We start from the raw sequence: 12,913 nt of genomic DNA on the forward strand, positions 1-12,913 counted from the left end.
GGTTTTTATAAATGAAATATTGATTAATATTTTTTTCTTGATCAGCCACTTATCAAATATTGTATTTATATGTTGCTTAGATATATTGATAATATTTTTGTAGTATGGACTAAAGGCATAGAAGAATTCCATTTAATGATTGATGTAGTTAATAGAATACATCTGTCATTAAATGTGACTTCTCAGTGAGTGATAATAGTATAACCTTCTCAGATGTCCTAGTAACAAAATGCCATACTAAATTATCCACTGACGTACATAGCAAACCCACAGACCGGAATGGGTTTTGAGAGAATATTGTTTCAATCCTAAATCTCTAATTTACGACCTTCCTAAAAGTCAGTATATGTGTCTGCGCAGGATAGCTGACAATAAATCTGGTATTCAAGCTAAATAACTATAATAAATGAATCACCAGAGGTTATAATTACTCACACTTTAGAATCAGCAAAACATATGGATCGATTGAATTTTTCAAAAAGTACTAAAAAGAAATTACAGATAGTATTTTTACATAGAAGAGAAAAAATGTAGAAGTGAGCGGTTTAAAATCAGACACATCCGTGTTTTATATTTCCAAGACGAGTCTCAGATCTACTCAGGATGGCCCATGTTCAAAGTGAGGCTAAACAAAATGTTCACATGAAGTGAGAATCTTGCAATCTTTGGGGGTAGATTTATCAAACCGTCTAAAAAGGAAAGTGGAGGTGTTACCCATAGCAACCAATCAGATTCTAGCCTTCTTTTGTCTAGTTTATTCTAGAAAATTATAGAGTCTGATTGGTTGCTATGGGCAACACCTCCAGTGTTCCTTTTTAGAAAGTTTGCTAAATCTACCCATTGGACTGCTTCTGTATATATAGTCCCCCTTTGTAGCTGACGTCATTTTGGCTTCAGTATTAGGTGGGAGAACATAGAAGCACAGAGGAACCTATTGGCAAGGGAAATAAAAAATCCTTCATTAGTCACCAAAATGTTATTGTATGTTTTTAATGGCAAACAGTCAGCCCAAACAAACCACAGCAATATATTACTTAACTTTGATACTTAATATTGAACTATTTAACTAATGTGATTTTTACTTCAAGGAATATGAGAACGGGAGACAAATATCTGGTTTCCTAATATTCCCTATCTACTTGTGCCAGTGGAAACACGAAGAAGCCAAAAAGGGCTTCATGTAAGGTTAGACATAATGTTTTTTTTATTTGAAGATACGCATTTCTGTACCGAGCGCACGCATATGTCTGTATGTAAAGTTTTGCATATTGTTGACTTGCGTCTTCTTATGTCTAGAGAGGAGATCTGGGGATCGGCTGGGACGGGCAAGCCTAGGCTCATTGCGACACAAATAGACATGCACGCATTTGAGGATTCAAAGTTTAGGCCGCCATATCCCTTACGGTGTTTGAGGGCTGGTGCAGTCATGTGCAGTGAAGATGATGATGACTACCCCAGCACTATCTATCCACATCTGATTGGCTGGTTACATATTAATCTCTCTAGGTGACAGTAATTAAATCATTATCGACCATACTATATAAGTCAAGGCCGTCTATTTGCATTACTTAATTGACATTTCCATTTGGATTTCATTTAATTTGTATTTTGTATTTGTGTATTTAATCACATTTTATATTGGAAATGACTTTGACAATTATTAATAACACTGGTCAGACACTATTCTCCCTTGTATTATATTGAGTACATATAGGGTAACGAGATTTAGCATTTAATACTAACACTGTCAAGCAACATCTGTGGGCTAGACATTTTCTGCGCTATTGTGGGGTATAAGTGTAGAAATTACGTAAGCCTGGGAAATGAGCCATCAGCATTGGGCAAAATAGCCCATTCAAAGGGATTCTGCAAGTACAGAACGCGAGGAGAGAACATGATTGAATGGTCTTGGCATCAGCAAAATAAGCCATTATGGCGTCTATGTGTGTATCTATATATGTATATATCTATATATGTATATATATATATATATATGTATATATATATATATATATATATATATATATATATATATATATATATATATGACTGGGGCCTCTATTGTCTCCTTAGTATGAGATTTTCAGAATTTTTGAATACTTAGTGCAGAATATTTCAATGGCAATCATTTAATGGCATGAAACCAGGTAGTAATTTGAAAGATGCTAGTTTTTCATTCAAAAAGTAGTGGGGTTGACATAACAAAAATGAAACATTAGGTCACCCTTGAAATCTATGAACGGCACATGTTTAGAAGTTCATCATCATCATCATCATCTATTTGTATAGCGCTGTACAGAGAATCATACACATCAGTCCCTTCCCCATTGGAGCTTACAGTCTAAATTCCCTAACATACACACACCGAGAGACTAGCAGCCAATTATCCCAATAGTATGTTTTTGGAGTGTGGGAAGAAACTGGAGCACACCCAAACTTCTTTCCTCATCTTCATTCTTAGAAAATCACTATCAATTATTACTTCTGAGATGACAGATTTTGCAGTGTCACTAAAATAAATGTATCTGTGGAACTTGATATAAAGACTCTTCCTGTCCTTATTAACTGTTTCTAAGGACAGTCCTCGCAGCCAAAAGTCATCTCACCTCTCCAAGCCTTAACTTTCAGAGTGACTTTTAGGAAAATAAATGGCATTAATAACCATATTTTCCCCTGAGAGGGTGTCATAAATGCATGATATTTATGACCAGCAGCTCCTCACTGTAACTTGTAAAGTAAATGTGTGATTAATGTCTGGGTATTACATGGTGCAGTGTGATTGTAATTGGCTGTTAAAAGGGAATTATTTAATATGCTACATTTGTAATGCAAATGAGGCTTTGACGTGGTCTCTGCAGACCGTTCTATGTACACAGATAAGTAGAAGTTATGCATCTTGGGATGATATTGAGACATTTTTGCTGGGGCTAGAGATTTTGTGTAAGAGACGGGTCATTTAACAAGAGTCAAGGTGAAATTCTCGCTGGCTAACAATTGTGGACAGCGATACAAGATGATCAGTGCCCAGTGATGTGTGCTCGGCCTTTATTAGACTTAGCAGAACAAATATAAATCTAACAGCTCATGTACACATTGCTATAACCTTCAGTGTTCTCTTATCTCCTTCTTTATTTGTTGTTATTATGATATAGGGAGCCCTCTATTAAGGAGAATTCTCTGGTTCAACAGTGCAATCAAGACTACTAACTATACTATGCTAGCCCCCAACATCCCTCGTACCTGAGCGGCAATGACGACAATGACGGAGGAATGGCAACTAGCTGTCTACAAACTTTCAAGCGTTCTCTGAAAACCCACCTCTTCAGACAAGTTTATAATATTCCTCAACCACCCTCTTAACCTCACTACATTACCCTATTTCCACCCGTTACACAATTTCACACAAGACAACTACCCCCTGACCAACATTGTTGTGTGACAGGATCATTTAGCTTATGAGTCACTTTTACCTTTGCAGCCTGGCTGGGCCAAAATGCCTTAGCCTCATGTGTCAAACTCCCACTGTCCCATAGATTGTAAGCTTGCGAGCAGGGCCTTCTCACCTCTTTGTCTGTTTTACCCAGTTTGTTAATTAGTTTACTATATTTGTCCCCAATTGTAAAGTGCTACGGAATATGTTGGCGCTATATAAATAAATGATGATGATGATAGTGGTGAGCCCACCACAGGAACAACAGCACAACATGTAGGTTACAATGTTGTTTAGGCCTGGTCCCCAATCTCATTTTGCAAACCTTTGGTCTACACCTGTTGATTGAATTTTCAATTGTGACACTGCAACCTTTAACCTAGGTTATATCAGAATTCTATTATGTTGTATTAACAATTATGTTTCTATAATACTCATCATTGTGTCTTCTACTAAATACATTCTCTTGTTGACTTCATTCCATAAAATCACATTCAGGATGGGGATTGTGTCACCTAGTGTTTTGTAATTTATAATTTATTCTAGATTGGATACATCCATGATCAAGCTCAGGGGAGGGCTGGCAAATATTTGCCTGTGGGGCAAAACTAGACTCAGCAGCCTATTATGAACATTTTAAAGGGAAAAAATTCAGGTGACTGTTAGGAACCCCTCTAGCCGGTACAGCACAACCCGGAGTCTGCTCTGCCAGTCAGGTGTTCACTGGAGCCCCTAGTGGTGGGGACAGACTTGGCCGCAGACTAGCAGAGTGTCGTGAAGTGCGTACCGACTAGGGAGAACCCAGGAAAGCGGAGTGAAGTCCAGGCAAGGGTCAAGGCCGGCAGCAGACAGGGAATCCAATACACAAGCCGGGGTCAAGGGTCACAGGCACGGTAGCTAGGTCCAGATACAGGCAAGAAGGTCAGGGTCACAAGAAACACAGGCAGGGTCCAAATCCAGGCAAAGGGTCATACACAGGCAATCCGATCGTAATATCCACAGGACAGAACTGGGAACACAGCAGGTCAGCAAACTGGCAACAGGAAGCTATAACCGGCAGTGAGGCAGCAGACCTCACTGCCTTAAGTACCCAGATGGACCAATCAGGGCCTGCCCCTGGATACACACTTGCAGGCTAATGCCTGCTAATTCAGCCCACAGGCTGAATCTGATTATTTTAACAATATGCGCGTGCGCCCGGCTGCCGGGACGCCAGGCTGAAGAAGCGTCCGGCCGTTGCCTTTGCACTGGGCGGAAGTGAGGTCAGAGGGCACAGGAAGCGAGCCGTGGCGGCTGTGGATACCGCCGCGGCTCGTGACAGTGACCCAGCCCAAGGTAACTCACTATGGGACTGGCCGGGGCAGATGCCCTCTGCCCCCCAGGCCAGCCTGCCCCATATCACGCTGCTCACATGTCTATAACTTTATTCCCTGGTATTTCACACCTAAGCGCAGATAAAGCTTTGCATGGAGTCATAAATTAATTTCACATTGAGGTCAGGATCCAGAAAATCATTACAGGCACAAGCACTGGGTGATATGGCTAGATAATACAAAATACTGAACAATACTTGAAGGTGCTGTCCATGGTCATGCAAAGTTGAATTTCATAAATATTTAACCCCCTTGAAACAAGCGCTCACTTGTTTAAAGCCGGGTCTCAGGACTGTAGAAACAAGGGAGGATGAGCCGCTGGCTGGAGGCAGTCCAATGCAGAGAGACCGGAAGTGGCGTCAGAGGCTGCCACTTGCAGAGAGAGAAGAGGTTTTAAGTGCAGCCATAGAGGATGTAGGCGCAGCCATTGCTGGGAAAAGAAACAGTGCAGCTGAGTCTACTGAGCCTGCCAGTCAGCACAGACACTGCTTTGAGAGTGAGCACTGTGCAGAAGAGAGCTGCAGAGAGAGGCATAGTCAGAGTGGGCAACACCATTACAGAGAGGCAAAGGCAATGAGGAAAGCTACCAATCTCTTAGAAAGAGCTGCCAATCTAAGAGAGAGAGCTGTCAATCTAACAGGGAGAGCTGCCAGGTACTAGACAGTGCCGCCAAATTCACTGAGGGAACTGCCAGCGCCAGAGTGAGATATGCCATTTTCAGTGGGAAGGCTGACAATTCTTAAGAGCAAGCTGCCAATGGTCTACAGGTAGTCTAGTTTTAGTCTAACAGTTCAGGGGAAAGCCAGGTCCAAACCAGAGGTCCAGAGGAAGTCCAAATACAGTCCAAAGATCCAGAGGGAGTAAATGTCCAATCCAGAGGTCAGGAGATAGTCCAGATCTGGTCAGAAGTTTAGAGGTAGTCTCGATTCAGTCAAGAGGGCCAGAAGGAATCTAGATTTAATTAGAGATGGTCACTGACCCCCGTGTTTTGGTTTTGGATTCGGTTTTGGATCTGGATTACCATCGTGTTTTGGTTTTGGTTTTGGTTTTGCAAAACTGCCATTGCGTGTTTTGGTTTTGGTTTTGGTTTTGTTTGGTTTTGTTTTGCTATTTTTTGGGAAAATCCATGTTTTTGGGCCTAAATTAACCCAATTTAGTGCTCCAACTGTTTTAGAGACAAGTAATCTAATTGTTGAGGTAATAAATCATCCAAAAAAACAGTTTAATTCTTCATTGGTAGGCCTATTCTACACACAAAACAGATTGTCTTCCTCTCCATCTATGCATATTGGCAATGCAGCCATCGTCTTTGAATGTATATTACACCCTACACTTATAGTTAAATATGTAAAGAAATGGAAAAAGCCAGTTTGGTTTCTGTCTCTCAAGGCCCCCCTCCACTTGTATAAAATACCAAAAAATTCAGCCATTATAGACTGTACAATATTAATTGACATGGAGAAAGCCAGTTTGGTTTCTGTCTCTCTAGGCCCCCCTCCACTTGTATAAAATACTAAAAAATTCAGCCATTATAGACTGTACAATATTAATTGACATGGAGAAAGACAGTTTGGTTTCTGTCTCTCTAGGCCCCCCTCCACTTGTATAAAATACAAAAAAATCCAGCCGTTATAGACTGTACAATATTAATTGACATGGAGAAAGCCAGTTTGGTTTCTGTCTCTCTAGGCCCCCCTCCACTTGTATAAAATACTAATAAATTCAGCCGTTATATACTGTACAATATAAATTGAAATGGACAAAGGCAGTTTGGTATCTGTCTGCATCAGATCCTCTCTCCACTAGGAGTAAAATAGAAAACTATTCAGCCGTTATATAATCTAGAATATAAATAGAAATTGAGAAAGGCAATTTGGTATCTGTCTGCATCATAATCATCAACATCATCATTAGCGCCCTCGTCGCCTACACAAATCTCCCCCTCATCCTCTTCTAATTCCAAAGTGGCATCCTCAATTTGGGTATCACCGGCTACACTCGGGCTATTAAGGCACACATCAGCAGAATGCTCACGATTAGACATCCCACTGTTGGATGGACTCTCCACAGGGATTGTTGTCATTTGTGAATCAGAGCAAATATTCTCCTGTAATGCCTCACTGTTATCTTGCAGCTCGGCTTTGACGCGTAACAGTAGTTGTGCACCAATTGTAGGCTGGGTAACTTTTTGGGATCTGCCACTAATAGCCAAAGGTGAAGGCCTCATTCTCTCTTTGCCACTGCGTGTGTAGAATGGCATGCTTGCAATTTTTTTTTTATCGTCACTTAACTTTTGCTCAGTTACACTTCTTTTTCACTTCAATACAGTAAAATTTTTTTTGGTTTTTGTTTTTTGCACTAATTTGAAAACACTCTGTTGTTTGACATCGCCTTGGCCAGATGACGTACTGGGAACACTAACATCAGGACTGGTGACAGAACCTGGTTGCTCATTCAGATCATATGTGGACTGCTTTGAATCCATTCTGAGCGCAAACCACTGGGGAGTGCTAAAAATTATTTAGTAGATACTGCTGACAGATATGACTTTTGACAGCCAGAAATATTAATGCACAATTAGGGAGGACACCCCAAAAGCACTGAGGAGTGCTAAAAATTATTTAGTAGATACTGCTGACAGATATGACTTTTGACAGCCAGAAATATTAATGCACAATTAGGGAGGACACCCCAAAAGCACTGAGGAGTGCTAAAAATTATTTAGTAGATACTGCTGACAGATATGACTTTTGACAGCCAGAAATATTAATGCACAATTAGGGAGGACACCCCAAAAGCACTGAGGAGTGCTAAAAATTATTTAGTAGATACTGCTGACAGATATGACTTTTGACAGCCAGAAATATTAATGCACAATTAGGGAGGACACCCCAAAAGCACTGAGGAGTGCTAAAAATTATTTAGTAGATACTGCTGACAGATATGACTTTTGACAGCCAGAAATATTAATGCACAATTAGGGAGGACACCCCAAAAGCACTGAGGAGTGCTAAAAATTATTTAGTAGATACTGCTGACAGATATGACTTTTGACAGCCAGAAATATTAATGCACAATTAGGGAGGACACCCCAAAAGCACTGAGGTGTGCTAAAAATTATTTAGTAGATACTGCTGACAGAAATGACTTTTGACAGCCAGAAATATTAATGCACAATTAGGGAGGACACCCCAAAAGCACTGAGGAGTGCTAAAAATTATTTAGTAGATACTGCTGACAAATATGACTTTTGACAGCCAGAAATATTAATGCACAATTAGGGAGGACACCCCAAAAGCACTGAGGAGTGCTAAAAATTATTTAGTAGATACTGCTGACAGATATGACTTTTGACAGCCAGAAATATTAATGCACAATAAGGGAGGACACCCCAAAAGCACTGAGGAGTGCTAAAAATTATTTAGTAGATACTGCTGACAGATATGACTTTTGACAGCCAGAAATATTAATGCACAATTAGGGAGGACACCCCAAAAGCACTGAGGAGTGCTAAAAATTATTTAGTAGATACTGCTGACAGATATGACTTTTGACAGCCAGAAATATTAATGCACAATTAGGGAGGACACCCCAAAAGCACTGAGGAGTGCTAAAAATTATTTAGTAGATACTGCTGACAGATATGACTTTTGACAACCAGAAATATTAATGCACAATTAGGGAGGACACCCCAAAAGCACTGAGGTGTGCTAAAAATTATTTAGTAGATACTGCTGACAGAAATGACTTTTGACAGCCAGAAATATTAATGCACAATTAGGGAGGACACCCCAAAAGCACTGAGGAGTGCTAAAAATTATTTAGTAGATACTGCTGACAAATATGACTTTTGACAGCCAGAAATATTAATGCACAATTAGGGAGGACACCCCAAAAGCACTGAGGAGTGCTAAAAATTATTTAGTAGATACTGCTGACAGATATGACTTTTGACAGCCAGAAATATTAATGCACAATTAGGGAGGACACCCCAAAAGCACTGAGGAGTGCTAAAAATTATTTAGTAGATACTGCTGACAGATATGACTTTTGACAGCCAGAAATATTTATGCACAATTATGGGGGACACCCCAAAAGCGCTGGGGAGTGCCAAATATGAAGAAAAAATAATAAACCTCTATCCTCCTCTCTGCACTAGCGATTTTGGTTAGAGCAATTGCAAGAACAATATTGTATTCTCTGTCCCTGCTCTAATTAGCCTATGACTACACCCTGCTCTCTCCCTCTGTCAAATGGCGATGGATTGCTGTGGAGGCGTGTATTTATAAAGTTCAAGTATCGCGAGAACCGAGCCCCGAGATCCGACGACGTCACAATGACGTTCGGCCTCGATTTGGATTCGGAATGGGCGGGAGAGTACCGAGCTGCTCAGCTCGGTACTCGGATACCCAAAGTTCGGGTGGGTTCGGTTCTCGGAGAACCGGACCCGCCCATCTCTAGATTTAATCCAGAAATCTGGAATTGTTGCAGTTGTGTGCAAATCCAGGTTCCTGCATTTACTACTACTTCTTCCTTGTCATTGGGGACCCAGGCTGGTCTTTGATCCCTATTTGATCCCTATTTTAAGTGCCAGGTCTAGAGAACTGGTCAGTGCCCATGGCAAGTTTGAGTAACCCATTACATACTGTACCACATCATACACAGGGTGTTAGTAACAGAACAATGGCCCACGTGAGCTAGTGGTCAGACCTTGAACTGCTTAATACTGCACGGGATTACTCCTCCCCTCATTTTCTATACATATTGGTGTCCAGTATTATTGCTGGGACTACTACCTCCATCATGTTTTCATGTTAATAGTTATTGTTGAAACTACTATGCCAATTATCTTCTTCTTTGGGAGAAACATATTTCTTCATTACTCTTATTATAAAGAGACTCTGTGTGACTCATTATATTGTTTAGGGTGTGTGCCTGTAGGTCTAAATATGAATACTGCCCACATTAATTCCACACCCCAGATTTGAGAAGTTACATGCTAACATCTGACTGCTACCAGTCATATGTTCATGTGTTACAACTGGTTATCATTGCTATTGCTGATCTGATACCATTGCCATTAATGTTATTGCTGATTATTCTACTGTTCATTATTGAATGCCACAAAATTATGTTAATGTTATGCTAATCTTCTGCACATAACTTTATTTATTTTCTTTTATTATGCAACTTGTATTTCACAGTGATAGTACTGAGGACAAGGTCATCTCTTTTTATTCATTATCCAATAATTTAGTGGTCTTCAGTTATTAGGCCATTTAATAAACATGCCAAGGGGGCTTTCCCCTTTTACCTAGGATGAGTGTGTCAATCATCACCAATCATTTATTGTGAGTCGGGCAGGGGTTTCCTGTGTCAAGCCCCAGCATGCTTTGCCAGTAGATTGCCAGCTGATAGCTGGCAAGGCATGCTGGGACTTGTAGTTTCACAACACCTAGGACAGCATGGTGGCTTACTGGCTAGCACTTCAGCCTCACATCGATGGGGTCATGAGTTCGATTCCTGACCATGGCCTTATCTGTGTGGAGTTTGTATGTTCTCCCCGTGTTTGCGTGGGTTTCCTCCAGGTGCTCTGTTTCCTCCCACACTCCAAAAACATACTGGTAGGTTAATTGGCTGCTTAAAATTGACCTTAGTCTGTGTGTGTCTGTCTTTGTGTATGTGTATTAGGGAATTTAGACTGTGAGCTCCAGCGGGGCAGGGACTGATGTAAGTGAGTTCTCTGTACAGCGCTGCGGAATCAGTGGCGCTATATAAATAAATGGGGATGATGATGATGATGATGACAGGTTGGCTAGGCCTGCCCTAGATCAAATTCTGCAACCCTGAAGAGAGACCACGGCTCTGGTGGAAGCACTGCATTTTGACAAGAGGGTTAGATTAACATAACTGTGAAATTATTCTAACCCTAACACCATCTCCAGGTATGCTGAGGTGCCTGGTTGGCCAGAGGATGACCATGTATCCAGTGGTCAGCTTGACTTACTACTTCTGCAATTGGCAGGCGTGTGTAAGCCTCACAACCTAGACCTCTATATTTCAGTTTCTTCTCCTTAGCATAATCAGAAAAACAGAACGAGGTCCTCATAACAGTGCACAGATTCTGTCTCTAGTTCAACCCTCCTCTCCTGATTATCTATCTGCTTATTTGTCTGCTGTACATCACGAGGTTCTATCTGTTGCCAAGGCATGTTCACATGAGGTTGTCTCTGCTAGCCTACCTATATCACCAGTGTTTATGCCATTTCTGTTAAATCTGAAATTAATTATTTCTTAGGAGGCTCCTTTTAGTCTTATCAATGGCTCTTGCACCTGATGCCGGGGTTCCCCAGTTGCCGCCTCTGATCCTGGTTGTTCCTCAATTACCCTGAGTATGGTGGATTTCTGTTTACCTCAGGAGACTCCAGCTGCCCTCATAGATGCCAACCCTGCATAATCCTCCTAAGGCAGGCTTTCACTATAGCAGGGGAATTCAGCCTAGGTTGTCTAGTGCTGGTGCTGGTTGATGATATAGGGGGACTACCCATTATTTATTTTTATTACACAGCACTGTATATGGGACAAAAGCAGAATTCAAAGACTATGGCTGGAGCACTGCACCTCTGCTAAAAGGCCCAGACATTTGACTTCCTTGAAATTGTGCTGCAATTTCACTCATATCTTCAAAGGGCAGTCATGGATGATCCCAAGGCAAGGAGCCTGGAAGGTGGGTGAGAATCTGCTGTTGTTTTTTTTTTTACCACTGAGAAATTACATAGACTTTATAGTATGGCAATAGTTTTTTAATGGGATACAGCGGCGAACATGCATTATGTATTTTATTTTTAGTTATGTTTACTGTTGCATTACTATGAAATTAAATAATACATATAATTGAATTTTATTTAATAATATGGACAGAAGGACCTTAGGAAGCGCACCATCATATAACCTTTCAGTGGGGGTCAACCCTTAGTGCACTACTGTTACCTGAACACTGACTCCTAGGGGTACAGTTATCAAGCTGCAGGTTAGAAAAAGGTGGAGATGTTGCCTATAGCAACCAATCAGATTCTAGTTATCATTTATTTAGTACATTCTACAAAATGACAGCTAGAATCTGATTGGTTGCTATAGGCAACATCTCCACTTTTTCTAACCTGCAGCTTGATAAATTTACCCCCTAGTCTGCTCTATCTGACGGCAATGAGAGGAGAGTGCTGCTAGACCCAGACAGCTGGGTGTTTATAAAGCACCTGAGTATTTTGGTTGTGACTCCTGTCCAACATGCCAAATACTGTCATGGGAAATTTGAACTACTAACTCATTTGTAATGACAGTGCTGTTTTTTTCATTTTGTCTATGACAGTACTTTGGATTGAGACACACCCACAGCTACATGGGATGGAGGGGATACCTAACTAATGGATTGGCTAAGCGTTATTATATCACATGACCTCTTATAATAATCTATGCAGATATACAGGCAACACAATGTGGTTTCAAATGTTTGTATGAGTGTTTTATATTTTTATGTAATTGAAATGCCCCTTAATAATTTACTGTAATTGCTTGAGCTGGTTTCTTTGATGTACTGGAAAATAAAGGAAAGCCTTCAGAGATTAGACACTTATGAAATGTGCTTGACATTGGTTTAATTGCTATGCGTCTTGCAGAACATGTGGGACATATTCAGATTTACTTATGATTGTTTATCTTTTTTAGAAAGGATAAGATTGCAAAAGTTGATTATACCCATTAACAACGACGTGACAGAATACCTGACATGGAGGAACTTGCTCTCATTCTTTCCCCCTCCCTCAGGCTCCGGGGTTAGAAGCCTAGGAAATGGGACGCAGGAGGTAGAAAAAGGAATTGATATATACATACACACACACACACACATATAATATATATATATATATATATATATATATATATATATATATATATATATATATATATATATATATATATATTCGTACTGGGGATGCCGTCTTCTGGGGTGGATGGCTGCACTTCAGCCAGAGAATCCCACAAATCCAGTGTTCCTGGTTCAGTAGACTCAGGTAGTTTTAATCACCAGCTTGCAAACAGGACAAAAACATAA

This window comes from Mixophyes fleayi, chromosome 5 (assembly GCF_038048845.1).
Source record: "Mixophyes fleayi isolate aMixFle1 chromosome 5, aMixFle1.hap1, whole genome shotgun sequence".
Classification (NCBI taxonomy): domain Eukaryota; kingdom Metazoa; phylum Chordata; class Amphibia; order Anura; family Limnodynastidae; genus Mixophyes; species Mixophyes fleayi.